An 18438-nucleotide genomic window follows, 5' to 3' on the forward strand; every position below is an offset into this window, starting at 1 on the left:
TGCCTCCTCCCCTTGTTGCCTCCCTACCTTGTCTTCAAGCTATTACTGCTCCTTCCGCAGCTGTTGCCGCCATCCTGAAAGGCAGCAGGCCTGGCTCCTTGCACAGATGCCGGTCCTGCTACCAGTGAACCTGTGCCCACTGCTCAGCTGACAGGTATGAAGTTGGAAATGCGCTCTACGTGGGGCTGCCTTTGAGACTGACGCGGAAAGTTCAGATGGTGCAAAATGCTGCAGCCAGACTTCTAACTGGGGTGAAGAGGCACCAACATATCTCCCCCATGCTGGCCACCTTGCATTGGTTGCCCATTCACTTCCACGCTGATTTCAAAGTTATTATGATTATTTATAAAGCCCTAAACAGTTTAGGACCTTGATATCTGGCAGAGCGCCTTCTCCCACTCAGTTCTACCAGAGACACTCGTTCTAGCCAGGCTGGGAAATTGAAGGGCCTAATGCTGAGGGCAGCTCAAAAGGAAAGAACGAGGAACCGGGCCTTCTCGGCAGTGGCCCCTTGCCTCTGGAACAACTTGCCCCTGGCTCCCTCTCTGGGTGTCTTTAGAAGTAAACTAAAGACATGGCTATTTAAGCAGACTTTCACTTCTGCTGTATTTTAATATCTATATTTTTACATCTTGGATTTTTGTATGTTATTGGTTTTATTGTTTTTAAACTTTGTTATGCCTCCCAGAGTAAACTATCTATCTAGGCGGGTGGGGTATGTTGTTATTGTTGTTTAGTTGTTTAGTCGTGTCCATCTCTTCGTGACCCCATGGAACAGAGCACGCAGGCCCTCCTGTCTTCCACTGTCTCTTGGAGTTTGGTCAAATTCATGTTGGTAGCTTCGATGACACTGTCCAACTATCTCGTCCTCTGCCGTCCCCTTCTCCTCTTGCTGTCACACTTTCCTAACATCAGGGTATTTTCCAGGGAGTCTTCTCTTCTCAGGAGATGGCAAAAGTATTGGAGCTTCAGCTTCAGGATCTGTCCTTCCAGTGAGCACTCAGGGTTGATTTCCTTTAGAATGGATAAGTTTGTTCTCCTTGCAGTCCAGGCGACTCTCAAGAGCCTCCTCCAGCACCACAATTCAAAAGCATCAGTTCTTCAGCGGTTAGCTTTCTTTATGGTCCAGCTCTCACTTTCATACATCACTACAGGAAAAACCATAGCCTTAACTATGTGGACCTTTTTTGGCAAGGTGATGTCTCTGGTTTTTAAGATGCTGTTGAGGTTTGTTATTGCTTTCCTCCCAAGAAGCAGGCGTCTTTTAATTTCGTGGCTGCTGTTACCATCTGCAGTGGTCACTAAATAAATAAATAAATAAATAAATAAATAAATAAATAAATAAATAAATAAATAAATAAATAAATAAATAGAGACTATGTAACAGCAACAGATTTCCTGCATACCTCCTCTTAAACGTGTGCCTGTATTTTACAAGCAGACACCAGCAGCTCCTGCCTTTCTTTTCTGACTGGCCATTGTGCAGATGATTGGAATGCATGCATTTGCCGCTTGAGCAATTTTCCTCTAGCTTTGGAACTGCCTAGGGCTTTTAAAGCCCTGGAGGTTTTGGTATAACAGAGCACAAACTGCCAGTGGGGAGTTAATTCTAGTGTAGGATCCCCAATATATTGCAGACAGGTCTGTGTTACACTTACACAGCTATGGCATATATTCATATTTCTGAAGAGAACCTAGCAAAGACACTCTCTACTATTAAAACAAATCTACACATAGCATTTTCAGAACTGCTGTTTATCTTTCCTTCTGTATACATCCGGAACTGCAGAAAAACAAAACTGGATGTATTAAAATGATGCATTCATGGATTTTACCATTTATTTGTGTGTTTCAGATTTTCAGATATTGCCAGTAGACATTTCCCCTTTAGGTACAGTAGAAAGTTTAGGAAGATTAGCTCATTTATCTAAAATGACAGAAATACATGTTCAAATGTGTGGCACATCTCATGTCATTCTCAAAAATTTCCTCTATTTTTCTTATGCCACTCAAATACTTTTGTCTCCCAGTGTGGTCCTAGCCGAGCATTCTCATATGCCACCAGCAAAAAGCTTTAATTTTCAGTCTCAAAGAGACACAAAGAAAGGGCAAGATTTGCAAAAAAATTAAATATATAATAACCGATTATGTATAGATGTACATTTCAAAACAATTATTATTATTTAAATAGAAATGTAATACATCTTGGGGGAGGGGAACACGTGATGAGATGAGCTGTTTGACTGCTCAACCTGCTGACTAGGCACTAACTGTTGATTTCATGCTCAGGTCTCCTGATGTTTCTTCTTATGTCTGTATGTCTACAAACTGTACTTATATCAATCTTTCAAACAAAAAAGACACCAGCATGGATAGCTGAGTGGTTTAGGTATCTGTCTGCAGAGCCTGAGGTTGGGAGTTCAATTCCCCACCATGCCTCCTTGATGGGGGCTTGACTTGATGATCCATAGGGTTCCTTCCAATTCTGCAGTTCTAAGATAGTGATGATGATATAAAAAGACCAAGACCTCTCCAAATAAAATAGGATACTTAACACTCTGCAAGGGACAGGGCAGGAATTCTGAAAAGGCCTATTAAATTAATAGGTATTAAGTGAGTCAACTCCTCTGTAAACTCCATTGATTCAAATGTGTCTACTCTAACTGTGACTTAGAGGCTGACTACATGGGTGTTAAGCCTTCTGTTTGGTTCACTGCAGAAAGGAATAGGTTCATTCTTCAAGATGTTGCTCAGATGTTGTCTTTGTTGGAGCAAACCAGCTTGCACCCAGAGCAGTCCTATCTGTATCTCACTGAGTTCCTGTCAGGGCTTCGACTTTTTTTGGTGCAGGTAAGATTTCTCTAATTTGGAACAGTTCCACCATGTGTGATTGCTGGAACCAATCCAAAGCAAGCCCTCTGGGTTGAATTTACTAATAACATGAAGTGGCTTAATAAATGGATCACTTCAGGATATTGGAATATTAATCACTTCCTTTGCTCCTCAGCTTCAGGATCTGTCCTTCCAGTGAGCACTCATGGTTGATTTCCTTTAGAATGGATAGGAGAAGGGGAGCCGATTTTTTAAAAAAGACTTTGTAATGGACTATCATTGATGTGCTGCATCAGCTTTAATATTTTCTTTAAAAAATCATCTTGGTTGTGTCCAAGGTATTTCATGTATTTTCCCCATTTGACAAACAAAGCATGCACACCCACAGCAAGGAGAGGTTAAGATGCAAACAACTGACCAAGTGCTTCAAATTCTTAAAGCAAAACCCTAGTCTACAGCAAGTTGCAGAATTATCGTATTTTTACAAAAAATGGGCCATTTTGCAAAGCATATGGGCAAGTTTACTACTGTGAAAGCTCTATCAAGAATGTCCAGAAATTTCTTGCTATCAAGGAGAAGAACAGTGCTTGCTCTTGTGTGTTAGGCCAAGACAAGTGACAATTTACATCCATAGTCACCTGTACTATATGTGATGCTACCCAAGGGGCTGTGGTGATAAACACAATTGGGAATACACTAATTTAGTTTATTGGGTTAATGTAAGATGTTTGTATTTCTTGTGTCTTTTTTTATATTTCGAATGTTCTTTATTGTTTATTCTTTAATAAGTTTTCCAAAAAAGAGAAAAGAAACACAACTGTGTGTGCACAAAAGTGTCTTATTTGTCTACAAGGAACTATTTGAATCCTATCCCTTTTGCTAGGCCAGTCAAAGTCACTCAGAGTGCAATAGCAAATGCTGCTCCTTCATACACTAACAGGAAACACAGTGTGTGGTACCCAAGGCCAATCAGATCATTTTGGCACATGAGACAAAAAGTCCCTCAGGCTATGCAATCAACTGTATTAAAAATAAGTTCACCACAATTTATAAAACCAGTGTTTTGCTGCCCTTTTGTGGGAACCATTATCACTCTCACATATGGGCACGTTGTTCTGCCATATTGTAAGGCCAGCCCTGCTTGGACTCTATGGAGCAAGACATGATATGGGGTGGGGGGACAAGGTAAGACAACAGGAGCTGGGGAGGCTGAGAAAGGAAGTGTGAAATCAGAATTGAGCAGGAGCTTCTCAAGCTGCCATAAAAGGAAGCCACTTGTTCTTTCCCCCAAAATCCTGTTCTTCTGGAGTAGCTCGCCACTCAGAGATTGATCTGAGGCAGAGTCTTTGGCAGCAACTGGAGCCTCTTAGCAAGTGAACTGGAGGCAAGCAAGTGCCTGACTGAATCAAAACAGGGACAAGAAGTACACACTCATCCAGAACAGAACACATTCAGGCGAACGCTTAGAACCTCTTCATTCAACAGGGAGATTTAGGTAACCAAAAATGCACACTACAGTCCCACTGAGTTTTGTTTGTTTATTTGTTCACAGCATTAAAAAGCATAAACACTCAGCACAGTGCTTCTTTTCAAGGAAATTGCTGTGTTCTCTTGCAGTATTGATGCCTATAAATTAGCAAGTGCATTTTCTTTCTCCCAATGCAAGTTTTATGCTGTGCCATAAATAATCCTAGCCCTAGATAATCAGTTCAGAATTACCTGATAAGTCTGTACTTAGCCAAGAAAAGAACGATCCATCCTGCATACATATAGTACATCCTTGTTCAAGTACAGGGCCCTAGCAGTTAACTGTTTCCATTTTGTCTCCATATTGAAATATCTGGCCATGCTTCAGCAGGTTCTTTGTGGGGGGGAAACAGGGGACATTTCTGTTTCCCAGGAGAAAACAGTTTACTATATTAAACATTGTCATTCTGGGTGTACTATTTGTCATTCTTTACAGCTCTTTAGGATGAGTACTAGAAAATGGACTTTCAATCCAGAAGCTAAAGATTACAGGCTTTGAAATAATTTTAAAATAGGGGGCATATGAAAGAATTTATGCTCAGCTCTCAGGAAAAAAAAAAGATTTTCTGTGATCAGTTATTTCTAACTGAAAAACATTCACAGGCTCAAGCATTCTGCTTCAATCATGGTTGGGCATGGTAGGTGCTATAATCTTATGCAACTGGAGGGCACTAGGTTGGAGAAGGAATTGACACTGGAAACTAAAAGAATTTGTCCTAGTAACCGGCACCTGATTAATGAACAGAGTAGGACATAAGTTTCTCTCTTCAAATGAATGTCATTTTATGAGAGACTTAGGCTACTTACTCTTTTTATGTCCTCACCATAATAGTAAATCAAGAATGGTAATCAGGTGAGAAACCATTCATATTCATGTGATGAAACAACAAGCCAGGATTATGTAGAATCCAGGGTTCAACATAAATCTGGTTTATTGTGAATAAGTTGCATTTTGATTCATGCACCTTATTTGTTTCTGCTTTGGATCTACTATTTGTGGAAGCAGCTAACTAGAAGAGGTTTGCTTTGCACATTATTCATAGCCAAAATCAGGACTCATTTTTAATTTTCCCAGCCAAAATCATAAAACAGGTTTGCTCTTGATTATGATTCCTTGCTTGGCACCTGTAAGTCTTCATTTCAGATTTGGTTGACATGCTGAGTGAACCATTTCTGGTTTGTTCAACTGGTCATGCTTGTGGGAGAAGCCAAGCAGGATTGGATGTTTCATAGAAGTTGTTTTGGCAAATCCTGGGTCTCACTCTGTGCAGACACAGCCATGATAGTTTCTAGTAAGCTTGAGCCTCATTTACCTATGGAAGAAAATGGGCAAGAAATGTTAACATAATAATAATAATATAACGCCTCCTCTTTAATGGTATACTGAGGTCATCACTTCTCCCTCCCTTCAATCTGGACTCAGAAATTGTGTCTGGCTCCTACATTTTGCACAACTGTCTGCAACCCTGATTGATCATATATATGTGCTGTGCTCTTTTAAAATCTAAACACTTTTCTGCCATGCAGACAGATCCTTCTTTAATATTTTAGTTAATTTAATACCATGTGGTAGAGTGCCTCAAGGCAATGAATATAGTTCTCTTTTCCTTTTGATTTAACATACTTGCACAGTTTTGTTTAAAGCCTGTGTGATCACAAGACACATGTAGCCTTTGCAAGTGAGGCCATTGGGGTGGTCTTATCAAATGTGTCAGTTCATGTTTAACTTCATTGGGCAGGCCATGGAAATTGTGTGGGGAATATAAGGAAAAGATATAATGCAATATCAGAAGAAGAATTGACGTAGGTATGGTAGCTCAAGTTCTGCAGAGTACAGTGCTCATACTCATCCTTTTATTGTTCTACTTTCTAAAACCAGAAGACAGGAGAAGAGATGAAATCCTAGGGGTAGGTGGAAAATTATGTTTGGTCGGACAGACAAAGGAGCAAACTCTGAGCTTCAGTGTGCATCTGCAAAAAGATCCTGAAAGTGAATAGAAAATTCCAGATACCTCTCCTCATGTAGAAATATCTCCTGGTGGAATAGGTAAGAAAAAGAATTTCCAACCACCCTCCTCCATATGTTCTCAACCTGTGTGATGGACTGCAGGAACGTATGTGTTAACATTTGAGTAGCTATGCCCCAATCAGTATCTTGTTCTTGAACACACAGAGGACATCTGTATTAGACAGAAGGACTGGAAAAAATCAACCATCAGGATGTTTGCAGGGCAAATCAATCAGCTGAGAGGAGAAACAGAATCATTCCCAATTGACCTTGAGGAAACCTCTTAACATCAACTGCATCTAGTGAGACCATGATTATAAATTAAGTCCATATGCCAAGTCATCCTAGGGGTGATTTAATTGGGCACATTTCTGTGATATTAAACATCTGGTTCCTGGTTGCAACAGTTCCTGATGTCCCAGAAGATATGAGAATGAGAGAAACCTGGTTCAAGCTCTCCTGCAACACAAATGAGGCATCTGGTGGGAGAAACTGTACAGTCCTCTTTTGATCTCTCTGTTTCTCGCTTTCTCTTCCCTGCGCCTAGAAAAGTTGACACCTCTAATAATTAAAAGTGACAGTTATCTTCATTGTTGTTCTTAATCATTCTCACCTTTCTAATGCTTCCTACGGGTCTTAATGGAACAAATCTCAGCTCTACAAAGTTGTACTTTGTTGGATCTCTTTTGGAGAAATTTCTTTTTGATTAGTATGGCATTCCAGTACAATCTGATGGGGTTTTACTGATCAGTTGTATATATTCAGTAAAATATCAACAAATTTATATTTGAATAATGAATGGAGTTTTTGACATTACTATAATGAATATTTGCTTAAAAATGAGCTTGAATAATTGTAACCCTAACCTGGTATCCTCTAAATGCTTTAGATTGAAATTCCCATTACTCTCCATTTTCCATTGGCCCTTGCTAGAAGTTCTATGCTAGCTGGAGATGATGCAATGGATAATGCAAGTGTATAAAGTTGAGGAAATCAAACTTGACAATAGAATAATAAAATAATAAAGTCTGAAGGGGCCTATAAGTCCATTGAGTCCAACCCTCTGCTCAATTCAGGAATAGAAATCAAAGGATATCTGCCAGATAGTTGTGTAAATTTGTTTTGAATGCCTCCAGGGTTGAGCACTCACCACCTCTCAATGTAATTGGTTCCACTGTCATACTGCTCTAACAGGAAGTTTTCCCTGATATTCAACATAAATCTGGCTTCCTTTAACTTGAGCCCCTTGTTGCGTGTCCTGCAATCTGGGATAATTGAGAACAGATCTTGCCCCTCCTCTGTATGACAGCTTTTCAAATATTTGAAAAGTGCTATCATATATCACCCCTCAGTCTTCTTTTCTCAAGGCAAAACATGCCCAGTTCTTTCAGCCTTTTCTCATAAGGCTTGGTTTCCAGCCTGATCATCCTTGTCACCCCCCCCTCTGAACTTGTTCCAATTTGTTACCATCCTACTTGAAGTGTGGTGTCCAGAACTGGACACAATACTCAAGGTGAGGCCTAACCAGTGCTGAATAGAGGGTAACCAGCACCTCACGGGATCTGGAAACTATACTTCTATTAATACAGCCTAAAATAGCATTTGCCTTTTTTGTGGGCACATCATACTGTTCGCTCATATTCAACTTTTCATTTACAACAACTCCAAGATCCTTCTCGTTCATAGTATTTCTGAGCCAGGTATCCCCCATCTTGAAACTGTGTATTTGGTTTCTTTTTTCAAGATATAGTACTTTGCATTTATCCCTGTTAAATTTCATTCTCTTGTTTTCAGCCCTTTTTGCCCTTTTTGAAGATAGGGGCAATGTTAGCCCTCTCCCAATAGTCCAATAATAATATTTATTGCACCAGTCAAAGACCATGGCAAGATGAAACAGTTGCAGTCAGTCAGACTGACATAAAATAAGAGTAAAAGCTAAAATTAAGGTGAGAGATGTAATAAATATACATGCATGTTAGGTACATCTAAATCTTTGAATCAATACTTATGAGATAGATCAATCAGTTACAGGTGGTATTTAACTGTGATTGTATTCAGATACACTAAGATTAGTGAGTTTATCAGATTATATTCATTTATATTTTCAGAGCTCACTATTGGCTTTAGTCCAGAGTCCTTAAATTTCCCCTTGCATCTAGCCACCTTTATTACATATAGGCCACATATTGGTTTGTCCCTTGAAGCAGGAAGTCCAGTTTATCTTTCACATATAAAATGTTAGCTTTTCCACAGCTGGTGCCCCTCAGATACCCACAGATAAATGGTGGGTAGAGCAGGATATAAATTCATAAGTCTAGTTGGCCCCACCCACCATTCAGAGATGTAAACTTGCCCTTAGGGTTTGGTTTTGATCAGCTCTCCACACAGCTGTGAAAATGCAGTTGGTTTTTAGACAGGTTATATAATGTTTCCTGACAGGGATCTAAGATATAAATCTCCTAGTCCCAGAGAAGAGTAAGAAGGCATTTGGATGCTGGCAAGTTAATTCTCTATGTCTGATTGAAATCCATCCCCCATTCAGAGATATTAGTTTCCATAACCTCACACCCATACAGCTCATAAACAGCTGAGAAATAACCAGTATTTCATTACCCTGTGAATGAGAGCTAAATCTGCTTTTCCAGGAATCATTATTAGCTATGTTTCAACCTAATCAGCAAGAGTCTGCATATGCTTCGTACTTTAGGCATGTTTGTGTGATAGCCACACTGAGGAAGCAGTTATTCTTTATTAAGTTTGACATTTCCTCCAAGGGGTATGTTGTAACTACTCCAGGCAAACAATCTGTCTGGGGAAGCTGGCATTTGCAAAAGTTCCTTGGGTATGATATTGAGAAGAATTGATTTCAGGAGCAGCAGCAAAAGCAACAGTAACCCTGAGGTAGCCACTAAACTTTTTTTTTGGGGGGGGGAGGTTAGAGAGCAGTAAAAAGAAGTGACTCATTGGAGTATGAGCCAAATGATCATGGACTCCAAAACAATCTATAAACTAGGCAAACCTCACCATTGGATCTTACAAATCAAAAAAGCTCTTAATGGTGTCCCAGTGAATTCATATTCACCTTTAATTGAAATAATATCAACTGTGGGTCTTGATGGCAATTTTGAGATTATACATTGTATTTTAATTGTTTTATCATTTTGTTGTATTTTAATTGTTGTAAGCAGCCCAGAGACCTTTGGGTAGTGTGGGCAGCATATAAGTTAGTTAGTTAGTTAGTTAGTTAGTTAGTTAGTTAGTTAGTTAGTTAGTTAAATAAATAAATAAATAAATAAATAAATAAATAAATAATGCTAATGCTAATGCTAATGCTAATGCTAATGCTAATAATAATAATAATAATAATAATAATAATAATAATAATGCTAATAATAATGCTAATAATGCTAATAATGCTAATAATGCTAATAATAATAATAATAATAATAATAATAATAATAATAATGCTAATAATAATAATAATAATAATAATAATAATAATAATAATAATAATAATAATAATAATTATTATTATTATTATTATTATTATTATTATTATTATTATTATTATTATTATTATTATTATTATTATTATTATTATTATTTCCCCAGTTTGTTATCTATCATCCAGTATTACACCCACATAAGATACCAAAAGGATTTTGTTCCCAATGACAACAAAAAAAGGTCTGCCATGAAGAGAAAAAGTTGATTTCAATAGGAAAATGTCCAGTTCTTCTTACTTCTGCCAAAAACAACAAGAGCAGCAGGCACTGGTATTTCTTTGAGGTGTGCCAAAAAGCAAAAAGAAGAAAAACATAGAAAAAGGACAGAGGCAGATAGTCTACAATGTTTTTATAACCTACTAATCAAAGTATGCATACGGAATAACACACTCATCCATCACAGTATACCCCACTGGTGCCTATGCAGCTGTAGGGGGCCATGTAGACTCCAGTGACTTCATTCTGAGCTTTTTCCAGTGGACTGACCACAAGAGTTCTGGAGTTTTGTTGGTGGTTCAGCTGTCAATCTCATCCTCCTACCACACTTCATTTTTCTGCTAGTATTTTAGCCCCAGTACTGCCAAAGTGAATTTGCATGATCTGAGGATGTGAGTGGTCATCATACATAGCACACACAAAGAGCTGAGAAGAAGCCTTCCCTTCCTCTTTCATTTCACCTTCCACAGTCCATTCAAATCTGAAAACAGACAAAGCAAGCATGCAAGGAATGTCACCAAATGTGTGATTAGTATGGTACCCCCCGCTTTTCTTCTAGAATTTTAGCCTTAGAGAACTGTGGACTCACACAAGCATACAAGCCATCATAATGAGTAAGCCGGAGAGAAAGGACAGGAGAAAGATAATAATGTGTCTTTTCTTAATGTATTTTAAACAAAGTCACTCGTGAATCTGCATGGCCTCCTGAGACACTCCACACCCTTCCAAAGATATTTGCAGCTAACTTTTGGGGGCTCGTCACAATACAGAATATTTTGGCAAAGATGCCAGTGTCTTCTATAAAGATTACAAATGATGTATCATCATCATTTCATGGAGAAGTGACATGGTACCCAGATGTATTTTCCCCATGTCATTAATTGCCACTGTGCCATTTTAGTAAATGTAATGGAAAATTGTTTTATTTGCCTATACTGAAACAGATAACCCAGAGATTGGATCTTGATTCCAAATGCTATCCCTATTCCTTGCTATGCTAGGCTGAACGTCCTTTCCCCTCTCCTTTTGTATTATTTTTATTTTCCTTCTCCTCCTGCTAGTATTAACACTTAATATCTCATTGACTAACTTGAAGGTTCTTGCTGTGATTTAAAAATGCCATCAATCAACCATATAAAGTCTGTCAACAACAGCAATGATAAAAAGTCTAGAAATAGAAGAAGTCACAAGCAGGTCAACCAGCTGCCAGTGTTTTTCTTTTGAAAAAAATTCCAAACCTCAGGAGCCAAAATCTTTCCTGCATAACAAATATTTTTCAGACATTCTGAAGGATGAAAAAAAGCTTTTAAGGCTTCTGTGATCACATGGGGTAACTTTTCTTTTCTCAAAATTCAGTCCTTTAATTTCTTCAATCTGGAGTGGGGGCACAATGACACTAGCAAAGCTGCACAGGGCTGTGTGGCGGTCTCTTAGTGCAGTGGTTCTTAACCTTTGTTACTCGGATGTTTTTGAACTGCAACTCCCAGAAACCGCAGCCAGCACAGTTGATGGTGAAGGCTTCTGGGAGTTGGGTACTGATGGGTAGGGCCAAAACCCCTATGCCAGCCATTAAACTCAGCAGCACTGGGAAGGTAATTTGTGGAGACGGAGCTGCCAAGTTTCCTACCTGCATGTTTGTACTAAGCCCAAGAGTAAGATGGGGCCCCAAACCCCTGAATGCTGTGTGCTGTGTGGAATTGTAAACTACCCTGTCCACTGCCTGGCCATGGCCAGGCTGGTAATATTGGGAGGGTGTCCAGTGCAACCGCCATCTCACCTGATGTCAGAGGTGATGTTGAATCACTGCCATGCTGGTACCTCTTCCTCACTCTGGCACTGAGGCATTACTGCGGAGTCATCAGATTCTCTTCTGGATGGCCCACAGGCTGCCAGTCAGCCTCTGGTGACATAGGCTGTGGTGCATCTTGTTCCTTCCTGTCTTGCTGGCAACCCGTTGCCACCATGTCCAAGGCCTCCTGACACCGGCCAGCTGATGCCAATGGTCAAGGTGCCTCCGGGGTCTGCTCCACTCTCTCCTCCTCCTTGCTCAGATGATGCGGTGTCACTGCACACACATCTGCATCCTTCCTGGACAACCCAGGGGCTTGCCAAGGTTATCTGCAATAGTCGTAGGTTTAGCCCATCTATTACTCTTAGCATCCCTAGCCAAATGGCGAGGTTGCATGCCATTTAGCTGCTGGGCCTTTAGTCCTGCACATTCAGCTTCTAAAGCTGAAATTTTGTCTTGCAGCTGTTGCCAAATAGGCCCAGACTCCTCATCTGAGGATTACTGAGATGGCAAAACTTGTGGAGCAGCCCGCTTCTTAGCAGGCTGTTTGCCCTTTTTATTAGCTTGGTCCTTCCTGGAAGCCATCGCTCGCACTAGTCAACCCTCAGTATGTAAAAAAAACCTCTCCAACCGCTTGAAATCAACCACCTAAGCAGCCTCAGTTTTAAAATTACCTATGGACTGTTATCACACTACCACTAATAAGTGTCAACTAATAAATTAGCTAATAATGTAAATATCATAGTCAGTTAAAAAAAACTTTTCCAAGCCCCTTCCTTTATTAACTATTTAAAATACTACCTGTCCGTATTCCCTCAATTATCAACTTGTGCTATTTATTAATAATTTCAATTAGTTGAAATTTAAATTTAATTCAATTTTTAATTAATTTTTAAACTTATTGTTATTTTAAATTGTCTAGTATTATTGTTTTAGTTTTGTTTCTATATTTTATACAGAAACAAAACTAAAACAATAATACTAGACACACACGCACACACACACATATATATATACACACACAACAATGGCTACAACTCTGCCCCCCTAAAGGCTCTGCCTGCTGGAGATCACACTATGCATCTAGGTGATTCCCTCACTCCAGCTACTAAAGAAACATACGGTGAAGGAATTACAGAGATATGTTTGAACTCCTTGATAGGAACTTAGATGATAAGGAGCTTGAGAAAGTGGATGACAAGGAAGAAGAAAGTGCACAGGGCGTAGGCCTAATGGACATGGTCAACTGGCTCCCCAGCTTCTTACTTTATGCAGGGATGGTGGTGAAGGCACAAACTTGGAGAGATCAGTCAATGTTTCAATACCTTGACTTGATCTGCAGGGCATACATAGACTTTATAGGGCTGGCTTGGTTGCTTCCTGATGAATTATTTTGGAAGAGAGGTGCTATTCACCTAAGCTTACCCTGGGATGAGCCTTTGCCAGGCCTCTGGTTACAGTATATGACACCAGCTAGGCCAAATTTAAAAGGGACATGGTGGCACTGCAAGTGAAACCGCAGAACCCTGAGAAGACCTCAGTCATAAGATCGAATCCACACGATGGAGTGAGCTCCCGTCACTTGTCCCAAACTAGCAGTTGAAAAACATGTAAAAATGCAAGTAGATAAATAGGTACCACCTCAGTGGGAAGGTAACGGCGTTCTGTGTTAGTCACGCTAGCCACGAGACCATGGAAACTGTCTACGGACAAACGCTGGCTCTACAGCTTGGAAATGGGGATGAGCACCGCCCCCTAGAGTTGGACATGACTGGACTAAATGTCAAGGGGAACCCTTACCTTTTTACTAAACCAAATTTAGTTGACAGGGTTGATAGTGGGCATCTTATTTAGCAGAGCTGGCCAGAAATGAAACCCCCATGTGTGCACAGGGCGGGCGGTTCAGCCCCGCCTGCTCTACTGGGGCTATAATGTGAAAGGCTCAGGTTCATGTAAAACACTGGTTCTTAATCTTGGGTTACTCAGGAGTTTTGGACTGCAACTCCCAGAAGCCTTCACCACCAACTGTGCTGGCTGGGGTTTCTGGGAGTTGCAGTTCAAAAACATCCGAGTAACAAAGGTTAAGAACAACTGATGTAAAGCATACTGGATTAGGCATCAGTGCTCGGTGTGTGGCGGTCAGGACCCTAGCTCATTGTGTTTCAGAGCCGGGGCACAGAGGAGCATCAGCAAAGTCCCTGAAGGTAACAAAAGGCAAATGATGGAAGGGGTCACCTTATTAAAGGGCCCCAGCCCAATTAAGATTACGGTATTAGAGGCATGGTTACAGGACTGCCCTAAGCAGGCAGATGCCGTTCACCTTTTGGAAGGTTTTTGGGAATTGTTTCAAGTTAACGGCTGTATGGGAACACAAGAAGTTCTTTGCCTAAAATCTGAAATCTGTAAAGGGAGGGAATGCATAGTAAAAAAAAGAGAATGGAAGTAAAGGTTTGTAGGGTGTTGGGACCTTTTACACACTCCATTGGAGATCCTATGAGTCTTACCATGGGGCTTTGTTCCCAAAGATCAAGGAGAGTTTAGGCTCTTGCATCACATGTCATACCCGGAGGGAGAGTCAGTGAATGACGTCATTCATCCGGAATTTTGCTCAGTGCGTTATACCTCAATATGAGGAAGTGTGTATGCTTCGTAGGTTTGAAGTAGGGGGTGTAGCTTATGAAATGTGACACTAGTAACACCAGTAGATGTAATTCATTCTAGAAACAATTCAAGTAATGGCATGTGAGCTGGGTTTACCCCTAGCCAAAAGGAAAGCTGAGGGACCAGCTGCTTCCCTCACATTTTGAGAATAGGGTTGGACACAAAGATGCAGCCTTCCAGATTGCTAGGCAGTAAATTGAATGACCTTGTGTTCGAATCAGTTCAATATTAAGGAAAGGAAAGTTTCACTAAGAGCTGCTGGAAGTTGTAAGCCAACTAAATTTTTGCACACAGCGAAGTAGCACAGGGTCACACATTCTTGCAATGAGTACGTTATAAAGGTCCCCGCTGCACTTTCCATAGAACAAGAGTTACAGTGGGTGTGAAACAAGATTTAGAAGTCTGGCCAGTTGGTAGCACGGGTCTAACAGCGTCTGTTTGGAGTTCCGAGACAAACCTCAGGTCAATTCCAAGTCTGGATTTCCTCCAAGTCTGGATTTCCTCATTCAGGTGGTGATATGATGATAATGATGGTGGCTTACATTAAACAACTCAATTAGCTCTTTGAACGCATTAAGGCATTAGTACGTGCACTGATGTTGTACACTTTATGATACAACATAAATTTAAGCAAAGCATGTTCTTGGCCTTGATATTGGCTTAGCTGATGCACTATCACACCAACAGATCAATAGGGTGAAGAAGTTAGGTACAGGAGCCAATGAATTCCCAGAGACTGTTCCCCCAGAGGTTTGGCAGAATTGGTAATTTGATGCAGAAAGGGTGCTAGGTTGGTGTCCTGACACCGAGGGTGTGAAGAGTGTACTCGGCAATGAGTACAGAATTTCAGGAGTTCAGAAACCTAATGGGCTTGGAGCTGATTTGGCTCGCTCCAGTGGAGCACTTGCAACAGTTTAGAGTTTATTCACATAGGAAAGGACTGTTGCCGGGATCCATAAGGGGTAGAATGTCAGCATTAGTTTTTTCACACCAGGATTTGGGGGTATTAAGATGATATATCTGACTTATGCATTAGGAAGATGATTACAGGCTGGAGTAATGAAAGGGGTCAGGACAAGGATACAAGGGTACCCATATACCAAGCATTGTAAAAATTGGCCATTGATGCTTGCTACTTGTAAGGATGAGTACAAGGCAGCGTTATTTAGGGTGGTGTCTTTGTTTACACAGTTTGGCGCATTAAGGATTAGTGAACTGGTAACTACAGGAGTGATCTGACCAAAGTAGCATTACATTGGCAGGATGCTAGGTGAGAGGATAGTATGGTCAGGATGTATATTTGCTGATCCAAGGCTGATCAGCATGGTAGAGGCATCAATTTTACTCTAGCACCATGTTCTATAGTGGAGCTATACCCAGTAAGAGCAGGTGGTGCAAATTTGGAAGTCAGGGAGTAAGGACAGGATGACTTCCTTGGGCACAAAGACGTTCCCCCTAACAGAGCATCAGTCATGGAAGACGATAGACTTGGCACTGCATAAGGTGGGAATTCAAGGTTTAAGCTTTGGTGCACATTTTGTTAGAAGGGGTGCTTCTTCTACTGCAGCTGCCCTAGGCTTCCATCCTGATGATATTCAAAGGTTTGGGTATTGATCATTCAACAGCTTACTGTGAATATGCCAGAACACTCCCTCATGTCTGGGCAGGTGCTTGGTTCTTTTCTATCATTGCAGGTTCAGTGGTGATGAAGAGGCAGCTGCACATTATGGTAATCGGCCATAGTGATATGTTTTGGGCAGCACACTGCGTGGCTAAGTCTGTGTATGGGAGTAATTTGGGTCTCAAAGCTAGAGCTCTGATCGAATAGAAGGGGCTTTGAGGAAGGCAGTGTGGCAAATTCTACAGAGGGGTTGCATTGGGCTTGCAACTCCCCCCAGATGTGTTGTTATTACACTTGGGAGGTAATGATCATGCCTGTATGGTTGAAAGGCCTTGATCTTGATGCACTACACACAGCCATCTAAGGTCAACTTACCTGCTATGTGCATTGTATGGTCTATGACCAACCCAAGGCTTGCATGGAGAATAGAATGCCAAGTTCAGTGAGTTAACTGAAGGAGGAGTGTTAACAGAGAAGTATGCAGAGCAGTATGTAATGAACATGAATCAATGATTGGTCACCAGAAGATCTGCACGGTTTGGCCTGAGCTCTTTTGAAATGTCCAGTGTGTTAACATTGCATGGAGAAGTGTTAACATTGAAGTGTATCGGGCAGTGCACAATGGCCTTGAATTGGTGAACTTGGGGCTAGGGACTTGCCCATTGTTTCATAAGGCGTCTATTGAGACCCCTGTGCAGAACCTGATTTCATACTACAGTAGGACCCCCTTTTTATGGTGGGCAATAATGATTATTCAATAAGTGTGCCCCATGTTTGTCCCAAGATACTTGTCTTGCGTCATTATTCCGGGGTAGGGAGGCAATGCTTTTTTCAGAGTTTGCCAGTGATGATCTGTTTTGGAGTATGTTACTCCATAGGCATATTGCATTAGCTACTGGTGTGTTTCTTTTATCTCAGCATTCTGCTAGCAAAATAGTACTCAAGGTAAGTGAAATCAGGAAACCAATAAATTTATCAAAATTGTCCTGTTTTCTTTCAATCTTCCATTGCACTGGGATATGCATCTTCCCATCTGCTAATTGCTAGAGCCCTTCTGAGGAGCCATGAGTGAAGACATACAACAGAGACTTCTGCTGTGGCATCCAGAATGCAGAAGTCCCTGTCCCATGTGAATTTCTTAGCCCAGGCTTTATCTTTTATTTCCAACCATATCTTCCATGTCAGTCTCACCACCAACAACAACACCATTTCACTGCTTTGAAGGACTTCCTGCTTCAGTTCCAGTTCTACTACTAATATCGTTTGGGAAGTCAGTGGTTGGAAATACTCTTAACAATGCCTTCAGCACTGCCGAGAGAATATTCCGAAATGGAAGCTGGTCATAAGCAAGATAGTAGTGAAAGAACTCTGTAAGTTTGTTTCATCCATTTTTAAAACATCTATTTCTTCCCACAAATAGCTGGAGCATTTTTAAGTGCCTTCCTGGAGCCACAGGCCAGCAAAAGAATCCACAAGTTTTAGGGATAACTTCTTTCTTATTTTCCATTGGGTAATTACTGTCAAGGTTTAAGGTACTTTCTCCACAGCTCTGATAAAACATTTATTCTCTAACCTAAAGAGGCCCTTGTCTGATCTGGTGTGCATTTCTCCCTTAAAAGTTGTCTCATCTTTTTAAACAATGCATATTAAGGGATGGGTGTCTCCCTTATTTTACCAGGGAGTAGCCATTTTATATGAATTGGCTTATGCAGAAATTGTGATTTTGAGGTTTTGTCTTCATATGAGTTGATAGCTATCTTTACAGAGAAAAATTGGGTCTTTTTAAAGGCACTCCACCTTTCCCACCCAATCAGAGAATATATTCAAATTTGCAGACCAGTTCACAGCAGAAAATGATTTCCCCCTCATTACCAACACAGGACTGCTTTGCTAGATCACTACATTACTCTGAAAGCAGCTATTTCTTCCAAATCTTGCATACAAGTTTATTATCTACTCCTTTTCACTGTTAACAAGCCTAAACAGCATCCTGAGGCAAGCTTGGAACTGCATGTTAATTAGGCATTTCTTGCCACGGATAACTGACAAATTGCAACAGGAAAAATGTTGTTCAAATAAATAGGAAAGGAGAGGATCAAAAAACTTCTGTAAGGAGAGGCGTAATCCTGTGAGGAGAAATATAAACTGAACCACATGCTTCTCCAGTCAGTTCACTGTGGCTTCCAATTGATATATGCACCCCCCTTTGGATGCTGGACTCTTAACAGCTTCCTCTTAAACATGAGGCTGGTTCTGTCATTAGGCAGACTGAGGCTGC

The 18438-nt window shown here is 40.6% G+C and overlaps 1 long non-coding RNA gene across 1 annotated transcript in view; it reads right to left on the bottom strand.

The window, feature by feature from the left end:
* Positions 1 to 1030: 1030 nt before the first annotated feature.
* The window catches only part of LOC140707740 (uncharacterized), a 111534-nt gene continuing 94126 nt past the window's right edge, over positions 1031 to 18438 (bottom strand). The window contains exon 3 of the long non-coding RNA XR_013545704.1: positions 1031 to 5672. This is a non-coding gene — a long non-coding RNA (uncharacterized LOC140707740). The remainder of the gene's footprint in view (positions 5673 to 18438) is intronic.

Source organism: Pogona vitticeps, chromosome 5 (genome assembly GCF_051106095.1).
Source record: "Pogona vitticeps strain Pit_001003342236 chromosome 5, PviZW2.1, whole genome shotgun sequence".
Lineage (NCBI taxonomy): Eukaryota > Metazoa > Chordata > Lepidosauria > Squamata > Agamidae > Pogona > Pogona vitticeps.